At 49.0% G+C, this 15,819-nt stretch overlaps 1 protein-coding gene across 1 annotated transcript in view; it reads right to left on the bottom strand.

Annotated features, from left to right (window-relative positions):
- The window catches only part of LOC122365046 (protein farnesyltransferase subunit beta-like), a 44,367-nt gene extending 28,808 nt beyond the window's left edge, over window positions 1-15,559 (bottom strand). The window contains exon 1 of the mRNA XM_043335931.1: window positions 15,455-15,559. The gene's annotated coding sequence lies outside the window, so the exon portion shown is untranslated. The remainder of the gene's footprint in view (window positions 1-15,454) is intronic.
- Between the last annotated feature and the right edge of the window lie 260 nt (window positions 15,560-15,819).

Here is a 15,819-nt window from a genome sequence, read left to right as displayed (position 1 = left end):
AGGAACTACCTGGCGTGGCACGATGATGCACTCTCTGACCGGTACGAAGGGATCATCCCTACGCACGACGAGGAGACCGTCCCTACCGAGCGATGCGACCTGTAGGTAACGTTTTACGTCACGGATCTTTGTCTCCTTGCGCGAGGGGCGGGTGCCCTGAGACAGGTGAGCCTTAGTCCGCCGCAGACTCGAGCAGTCCTGCTGGGCCTGGAGCCAGGAGGTTCGCCCCGTGAAGGGGAGCCGGCATGAGCCGGACATGACGTCATCAACAGAGACTTGCCGAATAGCGGCGTCCTCCAGGCGGGCCACGAACGAGCAGACCTGACAGGAGGAGTCGGTGCAGGCCGGAGCGTTCCTGCTGGCAAAGTCTGACGGCAGATTGGCGGACCCGGCGAGATGGTGAACAGTCAGACAGTGCCGGCTGATGGTGGCCAGGAAAGTTGTGACCCGGGGACTGGCGGAGAATTCACCACGGCCGAGCTTCTCAAATGCCTGCACACACGGTTTACTGTCAGTCAGCACGCAGGCGGGAGAGGAGGACTGGGTAATATACGGAGAGAAGTGCTTGACGGCAGTGGCAATACCGAGGGCCTCAATCTCACACGGCAGCCATCCCAGCTGATGCTTACGAAGCTGGGCGCTAAAAAAGCCAGCCAAGAGTGTGCGACCCCCCCGGGTCACGTACAGAGTGGCGCCGATACCATGCAGCTTGCTGGAGCCGTCAGTAACGATCCAGAGCTGGTCCGACGGCCGCGGCAGGACGACGGAGCGGTGACCACGGAGTGCGGACTGGGCTCGGGAAAAGACGGCTCGGAGCTCGTCAGACCAGGAGATGGTCTCTGCAGACTCGCGGCCCGCACAGGTGGCGTCGAGAGGTGACAGCAGGGTAGCAGTGCCAGGAATGACACGACTGAGCACCTTGTAGGCACCGATGAAACTTCGGAGGTTTTTCACGGTGCGAGGGAGCTCGCACGTCGCCAGGGTGGAAATACGGTGTGGGCTGGCGGAGAGAAGGCCGTCAGACCAGACCCATCCCAGAATGGTCACAGAGCGAGGACAGATGACGGTCTTAGACGGTGACAGACGGAGGTCGGATCTGTCGAGCGCCTGCAGGACACCGCGGAAAGCAGCAAGTGCCTCCTCTGGCGTGGCACCGCCACAAAATAGGTCATCAGCGATCTTTGCGACGTGCCCGTCTTGGATCAGCTCGCCGAGCACTCGGCACATGAGCTCCTCCAGTGCGGACTCCGAGCCAGGGAGACCCATCGCACACCTGGTGTAAACACGGACACCTTTGTACGGGGTCACGACGCCACAGTATTTGAGGCTGTCGCGAGAAAGCGGTACCTGAAAGTAGGCCTTTGTGAGGTCAGTAACTATCAGATACTTCCAGCCACCGATGACACGCAGCGTGGACTCCACGTCGGGCAGGAGGGAGGGCTGCGGCCGGCAGTACCGTCCCACAGAGGTGAAGTCAGTTACCAAACGGCTGCCGCCGCCCGGTTTGTTCACCAGAAAGGAGGGATGGACGTGCTCAACATGGATGTCAAGGTCCTCTGGCCTCTGAAAAACGCCGAGCGACTCAAGCTCGTCAAACTTGGACTGCAGCTCGGACAGACGCTGGCGATTATACTGAGGGAGGCGGCCCTTGCGCTGAGGAGGCTCCACTGACCCGATGTTGACCCTTCCGTGAATCGGACCGAAAGAGCCGTTGTACCCAGGAAAAACCGAGTCGAAGACAGGGGCAAACTCAGAGATGACAGATGCAAACTCAGATCGCATCGAGTCAGACAGGAGACCGTGAGGATCAATAGAGACCAGCTCGGCTCCCAGGCCCTGGGGAGGCGCCGCCGGGGAGGGGGGCGGTGTCTCAGGGAGGGGAGGGGGCATGGACACCGAGTACACCTTGCAGATGTGAGAGTTCTTTTTTAGGCGGAGAGGAGAGGCGGTGTCGTTGAGCACGCGAACTTTTCCGTCCACCACTGACGTCACGGTTGGGCGGGGCCACGGGTGGGCGTCGGGGTCACCGAGACAGGATGGCTGCCAGGGCTCAACGGACACCATCGAGTCGGGCTCAGTGTCAGGCACGTCGAGCTCCACGTAGTCATTAGGCCACACGGTGACTGTCTCAGGCGGGGACCGGACCAAACACTGGGTACGACGGGCAGTGGGGTCGGGGCCCCTGTGAGGCGCTGTGACACAACAAAACACAACATCGTCACCGATAGATACGGTGCCCTCAGCGGGGCGCACGGACACATCATTGAGGGACATGAACGGCGTGCCGGCCAGGACGTCAACATCAATATTGTCCACAACGAGTGCCTGAAGGGTGAGTGTGTGAGCGCCACGGGTCAGGGTCAGAGTCGTCTCACCGACGACAGTTAGCGGCGACAGGCCGTCAGCCTGGTACGCTGTTTGGGTCGATTTTACGACTGACGCACCAACAAACGCAGCGACAGAGGCATGAATCAGATTCACTTCAGCTCCGGTATCGAGCGTGAGACGAAGGCAGTGTTCGTTGCAGTGTACAGGCAGATAGGGTGACGGGTGGGGCTGCACACGGTGTACTGGTTCACCGGGCTCGTAACATACGTGCTCGTCCGTTGGCGCTGGAGCGTCGTCCTCGGGGTCCTCGGGGTCGATGACGTCATCGCAACCGGCGATCAGCCGCACTCCACTCATAAACCGGCGGTCAGCTTCCGGCAGATAACGGCACCGGCTCAGGAAGTGCGTTTCACTATCCGGCCGGCCGGCCGCCTTACAGAGCGCGCAGGAGCGCGTCGGGCGGCGCGGACGGCGGTCGCTGGTACGACGGCCAGCTGAGGCGGCGGCGGCCGCAGCGGGGCGGCCAGCCGAGGCGGCGGCGGCAGGATCCGCAGCCGGTGCGGCCCGCGGTGGCGGCCGGCTTAGACCGGACGCTGCAGCACGGAGTATTTTCGCATCTTCAACTGTCTGGAGCTCAGCCAGGAGCGAACCGAGCGATTGGCTGATCTCAGGCTTCAGGGAAGCCAACGAGCGGTTTCTCAGTTCTGGACCGTAACGCTGTTTCACCAGCGCCGGCAGCCCTGGGTGGAGAAGACTGAGCCAATGAAGGGTGGCTATGTTCTCCAGGGACGGAGAGAGATCTTCGTCGGATCGAGGCAACTCGCCGTGATGAGTGATTCCGCCGTCCTTCTTCAGCAAGTTATCCTCAATGAACGCCATTATGCGCTGGTAGAGGTCTTCCGGGCGTTCGTTGGCTTCAAGATGGATGCTGGAAAAATCGAGTAGATGGGCCCCAGAGGACTGGAAGCCATAGTGGAGACGGATCGTCTGCCAGATTTGGCCGAGAGACGTCGAGTTTTTCGTGATTGAGCTCCGGGCGATCACAGGGCAGTAATTCGCTATTTGGCCCAGAAGCAGATCGAGTTGGGCCGATCTTTGGGCCGCCGTGAGCCGAGAGGGCTCCGGGACGCTCGGCGGGTCATCCGAGAAGCCACGGTTTGGGTGGCCGGCGGACTTCTTCTCCCATTTCATATCGGCGCCCAGAAACTTGGCGAAGATAGGGTCCAGAGACAGGGTATACTCCAGATTTTGCCGCCAGTTTTCGAAGGATGTAATTGTTTCAGACTTGGTGAGCGGCCATTGTTTGGGCGCCCGGGCCGCCATCTTGATAAAAATAAAACCGTCTTCAATGTTAATAAAACAAGAGTCGCTGAACCAAGTTTAGCGGTAAAACGTTAACTGACGGCGGGGACGAGCGCTGCCACCACGCCAGTACGAGAGAAGAGGTTAAACGTTTGTTATCAGCGACAACGGTTATATTTGTCAAGAACGGCCAACACAGACAACCACGCGTGGCCCGGGCGCAGGTCCGAATGATCAGCTAACTGCTACAGCCCGCCGCCCTGCGGCCACAACGCTGACCACCAGTTGTGGTAGCACCCTCCAGGTGGCAGGGGCGGCCGGGGCCGTATTCACAGCACGGCTAGTGCTGGTGCAACGACATTGATGGCTGTTTTCTCTTCCTCTGCTTCAAATCGCACCGATCAAAGTAAAATTTTATCTGAAAGCCAGGAAAGAGCAGACATCAAGATCTCCACGTGGGGTAGCGTGGGTAAGGTATCGATTATGGGCAGCCGTGAGCTTTTTTACCTATGCTGATGAAAACAATCCCATAATCTACAAATGGTTGTCTTGTCACTTTCCGAAACTGATTGGTAGGGCTCTAATGGCTTATTTTAAGATACCAAAGCCATTCTTACCATGCAACGCCACAGGGCTAACGTTAAAATTCTGATATTATTGGTAGGGTTCAGGGTAGGGCTGATACGGCTCTTCCCTTACCAAGCCTATACATAACGACACACATAATCTACCTTAACCCTATTAGTGGCAGGCTCCTGGCTACCCCTATTAGTGGCAGGGGGGGGGCTGTTTACGACCCCCCCTTGATATCTCGAGATCTAACGGGCCGATTTTCAAAATTCAAACGGCATTCGATTTCGCTCAACGTGATCTACATTTCTAAAAAAATAAAAATTAAAAAATGTCAATAGGGGGGGTAGAGGGGGGTAAAAACGGGCAAATTGCAGATACATTTTAGACTGTTTATCACGGCCAGGTTTCTGAACCAATCTTAACGCAACTTTTGCCGATCAATAGAGAATGAACCAGGAATTCACATGGATCCTAAAAATATGCATTTTCAAAAATCATAGGCGGATACAGATCATTGAGATTGGGGGTACACAAAAAGTATAGTAAATAAGGTTTTTGTTGGTACTGTTTCTAAAAAGGGTGGTAATGGTCTTGTTATGTTACAATTTTCTTATGAGAGAACGACTACAATTGTATTGGTCATGCATAGGCGGTGTCAGGGCACCTATGTTGGGAGGTAAAACATAACCCCCCTTTTTGGACGCCTGGATCCGCCTATTATAGCAAAAACGTGTCAAAAGAGGATGCACAATAACTGTATATGTTATCACATGATACCTTTCATTCACTGTTCGTAAAACTGGTGCAGCATCGTGATCTTCGCCCAAATGACTCGCTTCAAGAATAGGACCCCCCAATTCCCAGTGCTCTGGAGCCGCCCCTGGTAAAGTTATGAACTTGAAATTTTCAGGGAATGTGCCCAATTTACTTTTAGGAAAAGTCAGAAAATTTCAGCATCGTAGCTTCAGCGGTTTCGGAGATATTCCCGAAAAACCTGAGGGGTGGATGAAAACAACCCCCCCCCCCCCCTGCCACTAATAGGGTTAAAAGATGAGATCATTAGCGTCCGGCCACATCCAACGATGAACAAATAATAGAGTTGAGTCAGTAGGCTTTTTAGGTTAAGATATTTGACAACTAACATATTTGGCGGCCGGTGCTATATTGCAAATGAGATATATACATTGGGTGATTTTTTATACAGGGCAAAAAGTAAAGAGCAATGGCGGTACCAGAAAACACATCAACTGACAGCAAATGTATATCTTTGTAATAAGCACATTCTGACATTTCATTTGCACACACAAACTTTGAGTTTGAGCTCCGTTTAGGCTTACAGAACGTGCTCGAAGTGAGCACAGTTTTAATGCACGCAAGCCTGGAGTAATTGGCGATTTTGGGGAAAACATTTTGTTGTGCGCCATTTTCACGGAACTTCACAACAGAATGAGTCCCAAGAAGCCTTTAAAAGGTCCTGAAAACAAAATGACAAACAATTTCCTTTCACATGGGTATACTTTTCTCGCGTTTGTTATATGTTTTGGTATCTCTAGGCTTAAAAACTTTTTGCCCTGTAAAAAAAATCACCCTGTATATATATATATAAGAGTAGGCATACCTAACAAGTAATTTGAATTGAACGTTCAAGAAATAAGCAAGCAAGATGTATTAGACAAAAAAAAAACTGTATTACAGAAGGAACCAAAGTCGTGATAGCATTACATAATGTTCACAGTGAAACAGCTCGTTCGAGTCTGTCGATCAGCCTAATTTAACCCGCGCGGGGCTGGGGTCTCCAGCCGAACGCGCGGGGCTGGGGGGGGGGTAAATTTTACCCCCCCCCCCCCCTGTTATCTCCCGAACTAATGGTCCGATTTGAAAAACTCGAACGCCAATCGAAAGATCTCATCACGAACAACTAAAAACATGTACTTTATTTAAAATTTGAGGTCAAGGTCAAGGTCAGGTCAAGGGTACAAATTGCAAGTTTCTACAGTATCGGCCTTGCACCGTAGTTGCCGAAGAATGGAGTCATGGACTGAGACTGATTGCCCAAAACGTGTTCTTAGGCTACCAAGACAATATTCGTTGCATACAATATCATTCAGAGGTCAAGGTCAAGGTCAGGTCAGGTCAGGTCAGGTCACCAAAAACAAAATATAGAAAAGGGCATGTGCGACACATGTTTTATGGGTCATTTTACTCATAGAATTCAATAGGCACACTCAATAAGTAATATGGACCACCTCTGGATGAATTTTAGGTCGAGGTCAGGTCAAGGTCAGGTCAAGTGAGGTCAAATTTTGAAGTTGGTTGTTAAGGCCTAACAAGATGTCTATCTGATGCAGTTTTTCACGGCGAATCGAATGCTGCTATTTTTATTTCCGTACGAGGTCTAGAACTTCCAAAAAATTCATCTTTTATTTTTTTGTGTGTCGTGACGTCATTAAATTTTGAATAACTCCCATATTTTTGAACCAATTCTTCTAAAAATTGGTATGTAGGTGCACATAGACCAGTTCTCTGACATATATTCCGGTTTTTTCGATACGCTCAAAATTTTGGATTTTATCACCATTTTCCCAAAAAAGTCGGTTTTTTGAAAAAATTTGGGCCAAAATCCAAAATTTTCAAAAACCGAGATAGCCATTTGATAGAAAAAGTAGAAAGACGTATAACCTTTTTTGACACGTCTTTATTCCTTTAAAAATGAAGATGTTAGCGGCGTTTGAAGTTTTGCCGTTTTTGAGGCGAAAATGGCGAACATGACGTCACTAAAACGTCAATTTCTCAAAAATTTTCCGATGGATTTCGCTCAAATTTTCAGGGAACGTGTCAAATTGATGTAAGAAAAGGTACTGAAAGTTTGGCGGCGCTGCGCGCCGCCGTTTTTGAGATATAGCCAAAATTCGCGAGGGGGGGTAAAATTTACCCCCCCCCCCCAGCCCCGCGCGGGTTAACACATTTCTAAGTCCCCGTGACATACCACGCATTAATACCTATGCATACAAACCACTTTTAATGAAATAAAAAGCTATGGTATGCACCGCCTACAAATGAACCTGTCTCTTCTAGTCCTACAAGATCTTTTTTAGCTATTATCTTCGAACACTGCTTTTGGGATCAGTCAGGACACGAGCGAGCATTGATCAAGAACAAACAAATGAGGATCAAGGGGAATCGTAATGGTTTGTAACCAGGAAATAAAACTGGAAAAATGCAAGACCACTTACCGAAGGATGGCTGAATCATCGCCCACCACATTATTATAAGATTAAGCATTCAGAAAAACGTAACGAACTCCAACGAAAATTCACAGAAATGTCAGATACGGCTGGGAAAAACGCGAGATGTGCACGGCAATCAGCCTGATTTTCCCGCGACAGCCTACAATTCTGGCCGCGTCCGGGGCCGGACATTCTGCTCCTCTGACATGTGACGGCGCGGCCGGGTCCAGCACTGGGCAGCTCACTTTTCACTTCGCAGCTTATAAGTATTCGAAATTGGAAAAGGATGCTTTCTTGATAATTGGCTCTTGGGGAACGGGCCCAACCGCTTCCCACTCAAGCATAGACCGCAGTCTATGGTCGAACCCGGTCGACCGGGTTCGGCCGGTTCTTGAAATGCCTCAGTCGGGACAGGTTAAAAAAAAATCACCTTTTGCCACCTATAGTCAGTGATCACTACATGTATCACTAGAGGTATCTCGCCCCTGCCAGCCGGCGTGGCGTCCGATGCTGGGGAGGCGCCGAGCAGTCGCCAGGGGGTGGGGCGGGGCGAGGCGGGGCGCGGGCCGCGGGAGCACAGCCTACGCAGTACGCATCTTAAGACGTTACCCTGGAGGGTCAGTGGAGGATCAGATGACTGGGTCGCTCTGCTCGCACTCCCGATCTGTCACACCGCAATCAACACCACCGGTGTCCACTGACGATTGTGCGGCGCCGCGCGGTGGCAGGGGCAGAGGCAGGGGAGGCAGGGCGGGGCAGGCCCGGGAGGCACGCACCGGGGCACAATGGGTGTCTGACATCGGAGCGCCGGAGTGATCTACTACGAGGTTCTGAACGGGGAGCTACCGCCGGGGGCAGGCTAGACCGTGGACCTTAGGTCAAATCCAAGGGCAGTGCACACAAAGAGCGTAAAATGTACCTATAAATAATACGTTTTTCCGCGGCGCTGCAGCTCTATTCGTTCCAGAGATATGTTAATTTGTCGAAAATGTTGAAATAGGCCTTTGCTGACCTTTGAGGACTTTGGTGACCTTTGCCCTGACTTAACAAATAGCGAGTTATTCCCCCGTGATTTTGAACGCTATTTCGAACGGCGCCTACCTCCTGTCGCTACGAGGACCGAGAGCCGAGCTAGAGTGGAGTGTTCAATCCTCCTCCCCCCCCCCCCCCCCAGGACGTAGAAATCCAGGCGCCCCAGCGCGGCGGGGCGATCTCAATCTATTTGTAACGGAAAGCTCTACCATGGCTATGGATACAGGCCCGACAGGCTTCAAAAAATCATATAAAATCAGAGAATAGACATAAGACATGCCGTAAACGCCATTAGACTGCCAATACCATGAACAATCATATGGCTATCTTCGATTATTGATTATCGTTCCGCATTTTCCAAAATCTTGAACTGAATCTTGGCAATTTCTCGTGACTAATTCACGACCATGATACATGCATTTCTTAAATTGAACTTTTCGAGCCAAACACGTACACATATGATAAAATGAATGCCAACATCGTGTTCGACGCCCCAAATTACCCATAAAACATGTGTCACAGGCTGCGAATATCAGTTCTGATTTTCGGGGATATGTGCCTACCCGGTTGACCTGACCTTGACCCTGACCTATGCTTGACTGACCCCTACATGGAGCTCTTGCACTCCTGTAGGCCTTATATGATGGATTGTGCACCGTTTTGACAGAGTTTATGACGAGAGGCGCCCATTGCGAAGTCCTGAAGTCCATGCTACTGAAAGCCCGATTTCAGGTGTTTGACCTGGCCTTGACCCGACCTGTGACCTAAAAATTCAACTTTAAAGTACTCATCTGAAGCGCCTCGTCGCGTTTTTTCGCTTGCCGCCTCGTGCGCTTCGCTGCGCCTATTGGTTCTCGAGTTATCGGCTGGGGGCGTTTAACGCCCCCCCCCCCCCCCAGCAAACGGTGGGTGGCGAAATACCCCAGCAACTGCCGGGTTAACTTGGTTCTTCTGCCCATCAAACTAAAAAAGACAACGAAATTGACGGAAAAATAGCCAGTGCACCACCTTTGGCCTCACGCCAAGACGCATCCACTGGTCGAAGGAGGACATGAGCAAGGTGGTCTGGTGGAATGGGTAGCTAACTATTCGCGCTGTATTGTCCTTTGAACCGTCAAAGTTGCCTTGTGTTGGCTGCCAGTAACTCAAACGCCCCGGCCGTCACCGCGTCAAACATCCGGCAAAGTTCCAGATCTGGAGCATATTCAGCTGCTGTGGCCTGTGCGATGTTTCAGCTGTACATTGTGTCACAGAAGACCACCATCAGTGACGAGTATTACCGGAGCAACATCCTGTCAAATAGTTGGAGCCGCTCAACCGGACGGCACGGGGGGCTCGGTTTCTAAAAGCGCACTGATGTTTGAATCAAACCACGCTGCCTTCGTGCAGGCTGGAGCGCTACACTTTTACCTACCAAGTCTGTAGGAGAATGACAAGTGACGCCGGGAAAAGCTCTTATCCTTCTGGACGAACGGGCTACGGCTTGGAAATAGTTTGTCATCCTAATTCTATCAATATGTTATGGACTTTTGTCCAGCAGGAGGTGAATAAAGGGACACCTGGCACCAGGACCACCCAACTGTATGTAGGCACATGCTATATAATGCGGCGTCGGTCCACATCAAACCCACTGTGCTTGAAAACGCAGTAGTTGGAATGTTCCAGGCATTTCTGAATATGATCTTATGAAAGATGGCTATATAATCATCAAAAGGAAAAAACCTCAGGTTGTCTTGTTTCTTACAGCGGAAAGAAAGGTGTCCGGATAATTTCGTTACACCTTGTATCATTCTATAAGTATAGGCCAGGGGGATGCGCTCCGGGCTTTTAACCAGCCCCCACCGGACACGATTTGGTAGCCGAGGTCTGTGACGTCAGCCGGGCGTGAAGTTTTCCCTTCACCATAGGCTTTACACACAAACTTGCCGAAGTTCATGCCAGGATAGCCCGGCCTGAAAGTGCAAAAATGATTAAATTTTGCCCTCATTAGATTCAGTGCTTCATTTTATAACTAAAAACGTCCGTTATTAGGCCTCAATGAAGGTACAAAGTACTCAAAATCGAAATTCAAGAAGATGCTGTCCGAGCACAATCTGGTAACATCACGTGACTTCTTTTCAGCAGATTATTCATAATTTCAGGATATATTCACACGATTGCTGCCTAAAACATCATAAATAATACATTTGCAGCATTTATTACTTCCGTTTAAGTCATAACCTTGTAAAATGCAAAGTGTATCATGGTAGTCACGTGACCAAAGGTATAACAGGGGGTTGGGACAAACACTCAAAGGATTTCGAGTTTATTAATTAAATTATATAATTTTCATGGTGGAATTGAAAGATTGTATTTTTTCCTAATAGCATACAAATTTTTGTATGTAAAATATTTTCCTTACGGGTGAAATTCTCCATATAAGAAATATCAGTGACGTCACCAGGGCTTTACTCAAAACATCGGATCTACCTGTTTATTATAGGTATCTTGCTTTTAACATTACGAAAAGTGGAGACACCTTCGCTAGCGCTATCAGCATCGTAAGCATTGTAAACAACAACTGCAGTAATCCCACCAATCAGCGTACGACAATACTCGACGCCCATTGGCTAATAAGCCAGTGACGATTTTGGGGGCCAGAGTGTTAGAGGTAACCTATAGCAGTACCTACGGGCCGCTCAGTTTAGGACTTGATTTTGATATTATTTAGGCCAGTCTAATAAAAACTCTGGTCGGTTATGAAAACTGCAATTCATTCTAGTAGTGGTCCGACAAGTCTTTTTGCTTTTTTCTAAAACAATTCGTTGAAAAATGAGTTATTAGATGCGTACTCATGCCAAATTTGCCCCGTTACCATGGTAACCTGAGTTTGTTTGGTCCCCAGAGTCGCGGTTACTAAATTCATTTTTGTCCCCAGTTTTTCGTCGGGAGCGTTCTACCTGGTTTACATAGCCTTGGTATAGGCTATTTCACTGATACGTCAGCCATAATAATTCTGTCACTTTTGTCATCCTGAGGCTCTAAATGAATGCTAAGAGCAAAAGAAAATGACAAATCGTGACCAGCGACTTCCAATACAGCAAACGAGACTGATCATGAAAGGCCCTTAGAGGTCACATGAGGTCAACAGAAAACTTGACCTTTTCAAACAAATATGTCATTCGACGCGTCTTGATATGACTAATGCGTTGGTACCACTGTCTAGGACCTTTTTGTTGAAGAAATATGCAAAAAAGCCGCAGCTCGGGGTCGCTGACCTGCCATCTAATTCTAACCTAATGTCAATGTAGGTTTCAAAAAACGTGTTTGTATTTTTTTTTCGAAACCCTTGGCATTCGGGGGCTACCGCAACTATTCGTCCGGGGTGGGGGGGGGGGGAGGAGGACGAAAAACGCTCTCCGCGGGCCCGCGTAAACGCCTCTGACGAGCGTTACGGCTGACAGAATGTCAAATGTGTCCGTATGTACAAGTTGGGGAGCCGTGGCGACGCCCCTGTATAGCTTAACAGCAACCGACTGTGATACTGTTATATTAGGATAAGCTCATCAAGCTGCCATCAGGCATTAGCCATATTGTTGCATCATTGCATGTCAATGTTGGCAGGCGACGAGCTCAATCTAGCCGTCGAAATCGACAATATTTTACAAGGACATGCGATTACGAAAGAAACCGCACAAGTGTCCGATGTTCGAGACCTTTCAAATCGCTGCTGATAAAGGCTAAATGCATTGAGGTGAACGGAATTGCGACTTAAATGTTGCAAGCATTTTCATTGAACATAACTAATTCCAGAAAAACCAGGGGAATCGATATTAAATTATCATGAAAGAAAGTAGATGCCGACAGATTTCAATGCGGCGATACTTCAGTTTTTTACATTGAAGTAGCACAGTTTTGATGATGTTTCACTGTTTCTCCTTGGTCAATTACATAAAAAACAGCTTCAAAACACTTTGATTCGCAACATTTACCGAAATATAATAAAGAAACCACCCTATCGTCAGCACGCTACGTCAACTGCCAGGACGCAAAATGGCGACGCTGTTCTGCCTCTGATGCGCCAGATATGTAACCTTAAATAATTGGATACGACTACTAAATACAATATGCCGATAATAGACTATTTTCCTCCTAGGGGACACTGGGAAATCGGGGTTTTAGGGTGAAGGTGATTGAGAAACGTGTTTGCTAGCGACGCGAACCAATGATGTGGCCTTGGCCACAAATAGGGGATATCTTAGGTAAGGGTAAATGGAAAAATGTTAGGTTAAAGAGTTCTGGAATTGTCTCCAGGCCGGCCGAAGGCCGGCCTGGAGCCTATTCCAGAACTCTTTAACCTAACATTTTTCCATTTACCCTTACCTAAGATATACTCCTTTTCGTCCCTAGCGCACAAACCCCTGGAAACGTGGTAGGTTAGGTTAGGTTAGGTTAGGTTAGGTTAGGTTAGGTTAGGTTAGGTTAGGTTAGGTTAGGTTAGGTTAGGTTAGGTTAGGTTAGATTTGGTTTGAATCTAAAACCCCCCTCCCCCACCCAAAAACCCCGATTTCCCAGTGTCCCCTAGGATGAAAATAGTTCTTATTGTATTTAGTAGTCGCATCCAATTCTTTTAAATTACATATCTGGCGCATCAGAGGCAAAACAATGTCGCCATTTTGCGTCTCTGCAGTGTGTGCGTAGCGGCTAGCGCATCAAAGGTGGGGTGATTTCTTTATTATATTTCGGTAAGTGGTGCGAAGTTAAGTGTTTTGAAACTGTTTTTGATGTAATTGGCCATCGAGAAGGAGAAATGATCATCAAAATTGTGTTTCTTTAATGTAAAAAACTGAAGTTTTACCTTCAATGCTGAATGACAAATATGATAGACACTATGAAGCCATGAATTCAGTAGGCGGAACTATGGTCAAGCGTGCCCATTTTTGGGAACGCATTTTCGTTCCCATGTTTGGGAACGATAAACCCAAATATGGGAACGCCATGTAGGCATTGTTTAAAACAAGAAGAAGAACTGTGAAATGACGTCCAAAAAATATAAAACGATCGTGAACCGCCTGATATTTGTCTCAATATTGTTGGGAAAGAGTTTGATATTGTAAGGCCCATCGTAGCTTCAAATCGTTCCTCTATTTCTAAAGCAGTCCACCGCCCGGGCCGCGTGCCCAAATTTGGGAACGCTCTCGTACACTGGCGCTGCAAGCGTTCCTTATTATAGGAACGGCGTACCCAAAATTGGGAACGATTTCACCGACGCCTTTCACGGGCTCTTTTCATTAACAAGCATGACGTCCAACGCCGCAGGTTATTATTAACGCAACAATCATAAGATGACTTTTCCGGCAAGACCGCCGCATGTTTCGCCGGGTCTTCTGCGCTCTTATTCCCGTCGATCCCGCAGCGGGCACGCCCCCCTCTGCAGGATTACGTAATTCACAACGCTCAGCGATGTTCAACAAGGTCTTCCATGCCTATATACACCGTCCGCGCCGAGGGTGGAGGCATGTAAAACACCTGTCTGTTTAACACTGATAGTTGACGAGCACAAGTAAGTATCCAAAAATGGGAACGCTGAAATGTTTCACTCTCAAAACACCTAGTCCCAACATAAATCTACTTTTTTCCTTTCTTAATGAGTGTAAGTGGCAAAAAGCCTGGTAGGATGGGCACGAGAAATGATCAAAATCAGCATAAAAATTATAAATAAGCCACACAGGGCGACCTGCATAAAAGAAATTCCCCCAAAACGATCGTGCTTAAAAATACCGAAGGCAAAAACCACGTTCATGACGCTCCTTAAAAGCAACGCTAAACAGCTAGCATCCAAATAAAATATGTCTTTCAGGGTTGATAATATACAGCTGAATAATTTTCAACCGCTTAAACTGAGTTTACAACAGTAGTTCGGTAAATTCACTCACGTTCCACGCGGTCGTCCGCCCCGACACCAAAAGTCAACAATATTACCTCGGGACCGTCCGCGTCTTCGCTTGCATTTATCAGCATCTGGTGTCGACAGTATGAAAGTTCATAACCAGGCAAAAATTATTATACTTTACCTCAAACTAAAAAATGCTTCATTTTCCTTAAAATTGCATGTTAAATGTCGTATAACCCATATTTCCACCATTCTGTCATTTTTAAAAAAATCATTAAAAATATCATTCCACGGTCAATTTCCTTGTTCCACGGTCAGATTAAAGATAACTTTATGGAGATTTAGTAGATACTTAAATCAGCGTGCACTTTTTTGAGACGTGATGCACTTATGAGTTTTAGTGGGCGAACGGCCGAAAAATTGCCTTCCGTTCTCATAAATGGGAACGCCCGTTCCCATATTTGGGAACTCCGTTCCCAAAAATGGGAACGTTCCTATATTTGGGTACTCATGACCATAGTTCCGCCTACTGAATTACTACGAGGCCTAAAATGAACAGCTTGAGCTTTCAACACCTTCGCTAGCCGTCACACGATCAAATTCGCCCAATTCACAAGCCAGCACAGGCAGATCCAGGGGAGGGGCACTTGGGGAAAACGCCCCCTCCTCCCCCCTCCCATCGGCGGCGCGCGAAATCGACAATATGGATATTTTGCGATTTTACGAGATAGAAAAGAAAACAAAACAACGTTTGATTGTAACTGCTCGGCAGTGCGTAGAATCGAAATCCAGCTTCTTTGAGACATTGAAACTTTAAGGGGAGTATGTTGAGACTTCATAAATTAGACTTTTCGGGGGCGTTGCCCCGCAGCGTCCAATACCAATACCGACTAATGGATCCGCCAGAATGAGCCAGTGCACCGTACCCAGAGGCGGTTATTTTTAAACAGGGATAAAATTCATAACGTTAACGCCAAACACAAATGGACCCCTGCACTGCCCAGTGCCTACAGACCAATCGAAGAAGGAAAAATGAACACGGAGGTCCACTGGCATCAGTATATGGGATCGCATATCACACATTCACTCGAAAGTCGAAGCAACGGAGGGCTGTACTCACCGTTCGGCGACGGAAGACCATCGCGCTCTGTCATACGCCCGCGACTGAAACACCGCCAGCCACACTGGAACACGCCACACCGTGTTAGTGCCCCTTTCTGACATTTCGCATGACCATCCACGCTCCCGATACTGCCGACGACTGCGTGAGAAAGACCGACGACAGGCTTTCCCGCGGCGACCGCCCCCGGCTGCCGACAGCTCGCGCCGCCCCCGCCGGTCCTCCGCCAATCAGCGGCCAGCGCCGGGTACTGCGTCACAGCCGGCCGCGTGGGATGCGCGTGGGATGCGCGTCCATCTCACGGTACGGGAGCACGGGCGCGTGGAAAATGGAGCTGTTCGAACCAGTTTGAGCGGAAGGTGGGG

This window comes from Amphibalanus amphitrite, unplaced genomic scaffold (assembly GCF_019059575.1).
Source record: "Amphibalanus amphitrite isolate SeventyFive unplaced genomic scaffold, NRLGWU_Aamphi_draft 000712F_arrow, whole genome shotgun sequence".
Taxonomy (NCBI): Eukaryota; Metazoa; Arthropoda; class Thecostraca; order Balanomorpha; family Balanidae; genus Amphibalanus; species Amphibalanus amphitrite.
The sequence above is the reverse complement of the archived record's forward strand: the minus strand, read 5'-3'. Positions and strand labels throughout refer to the sequence as shown.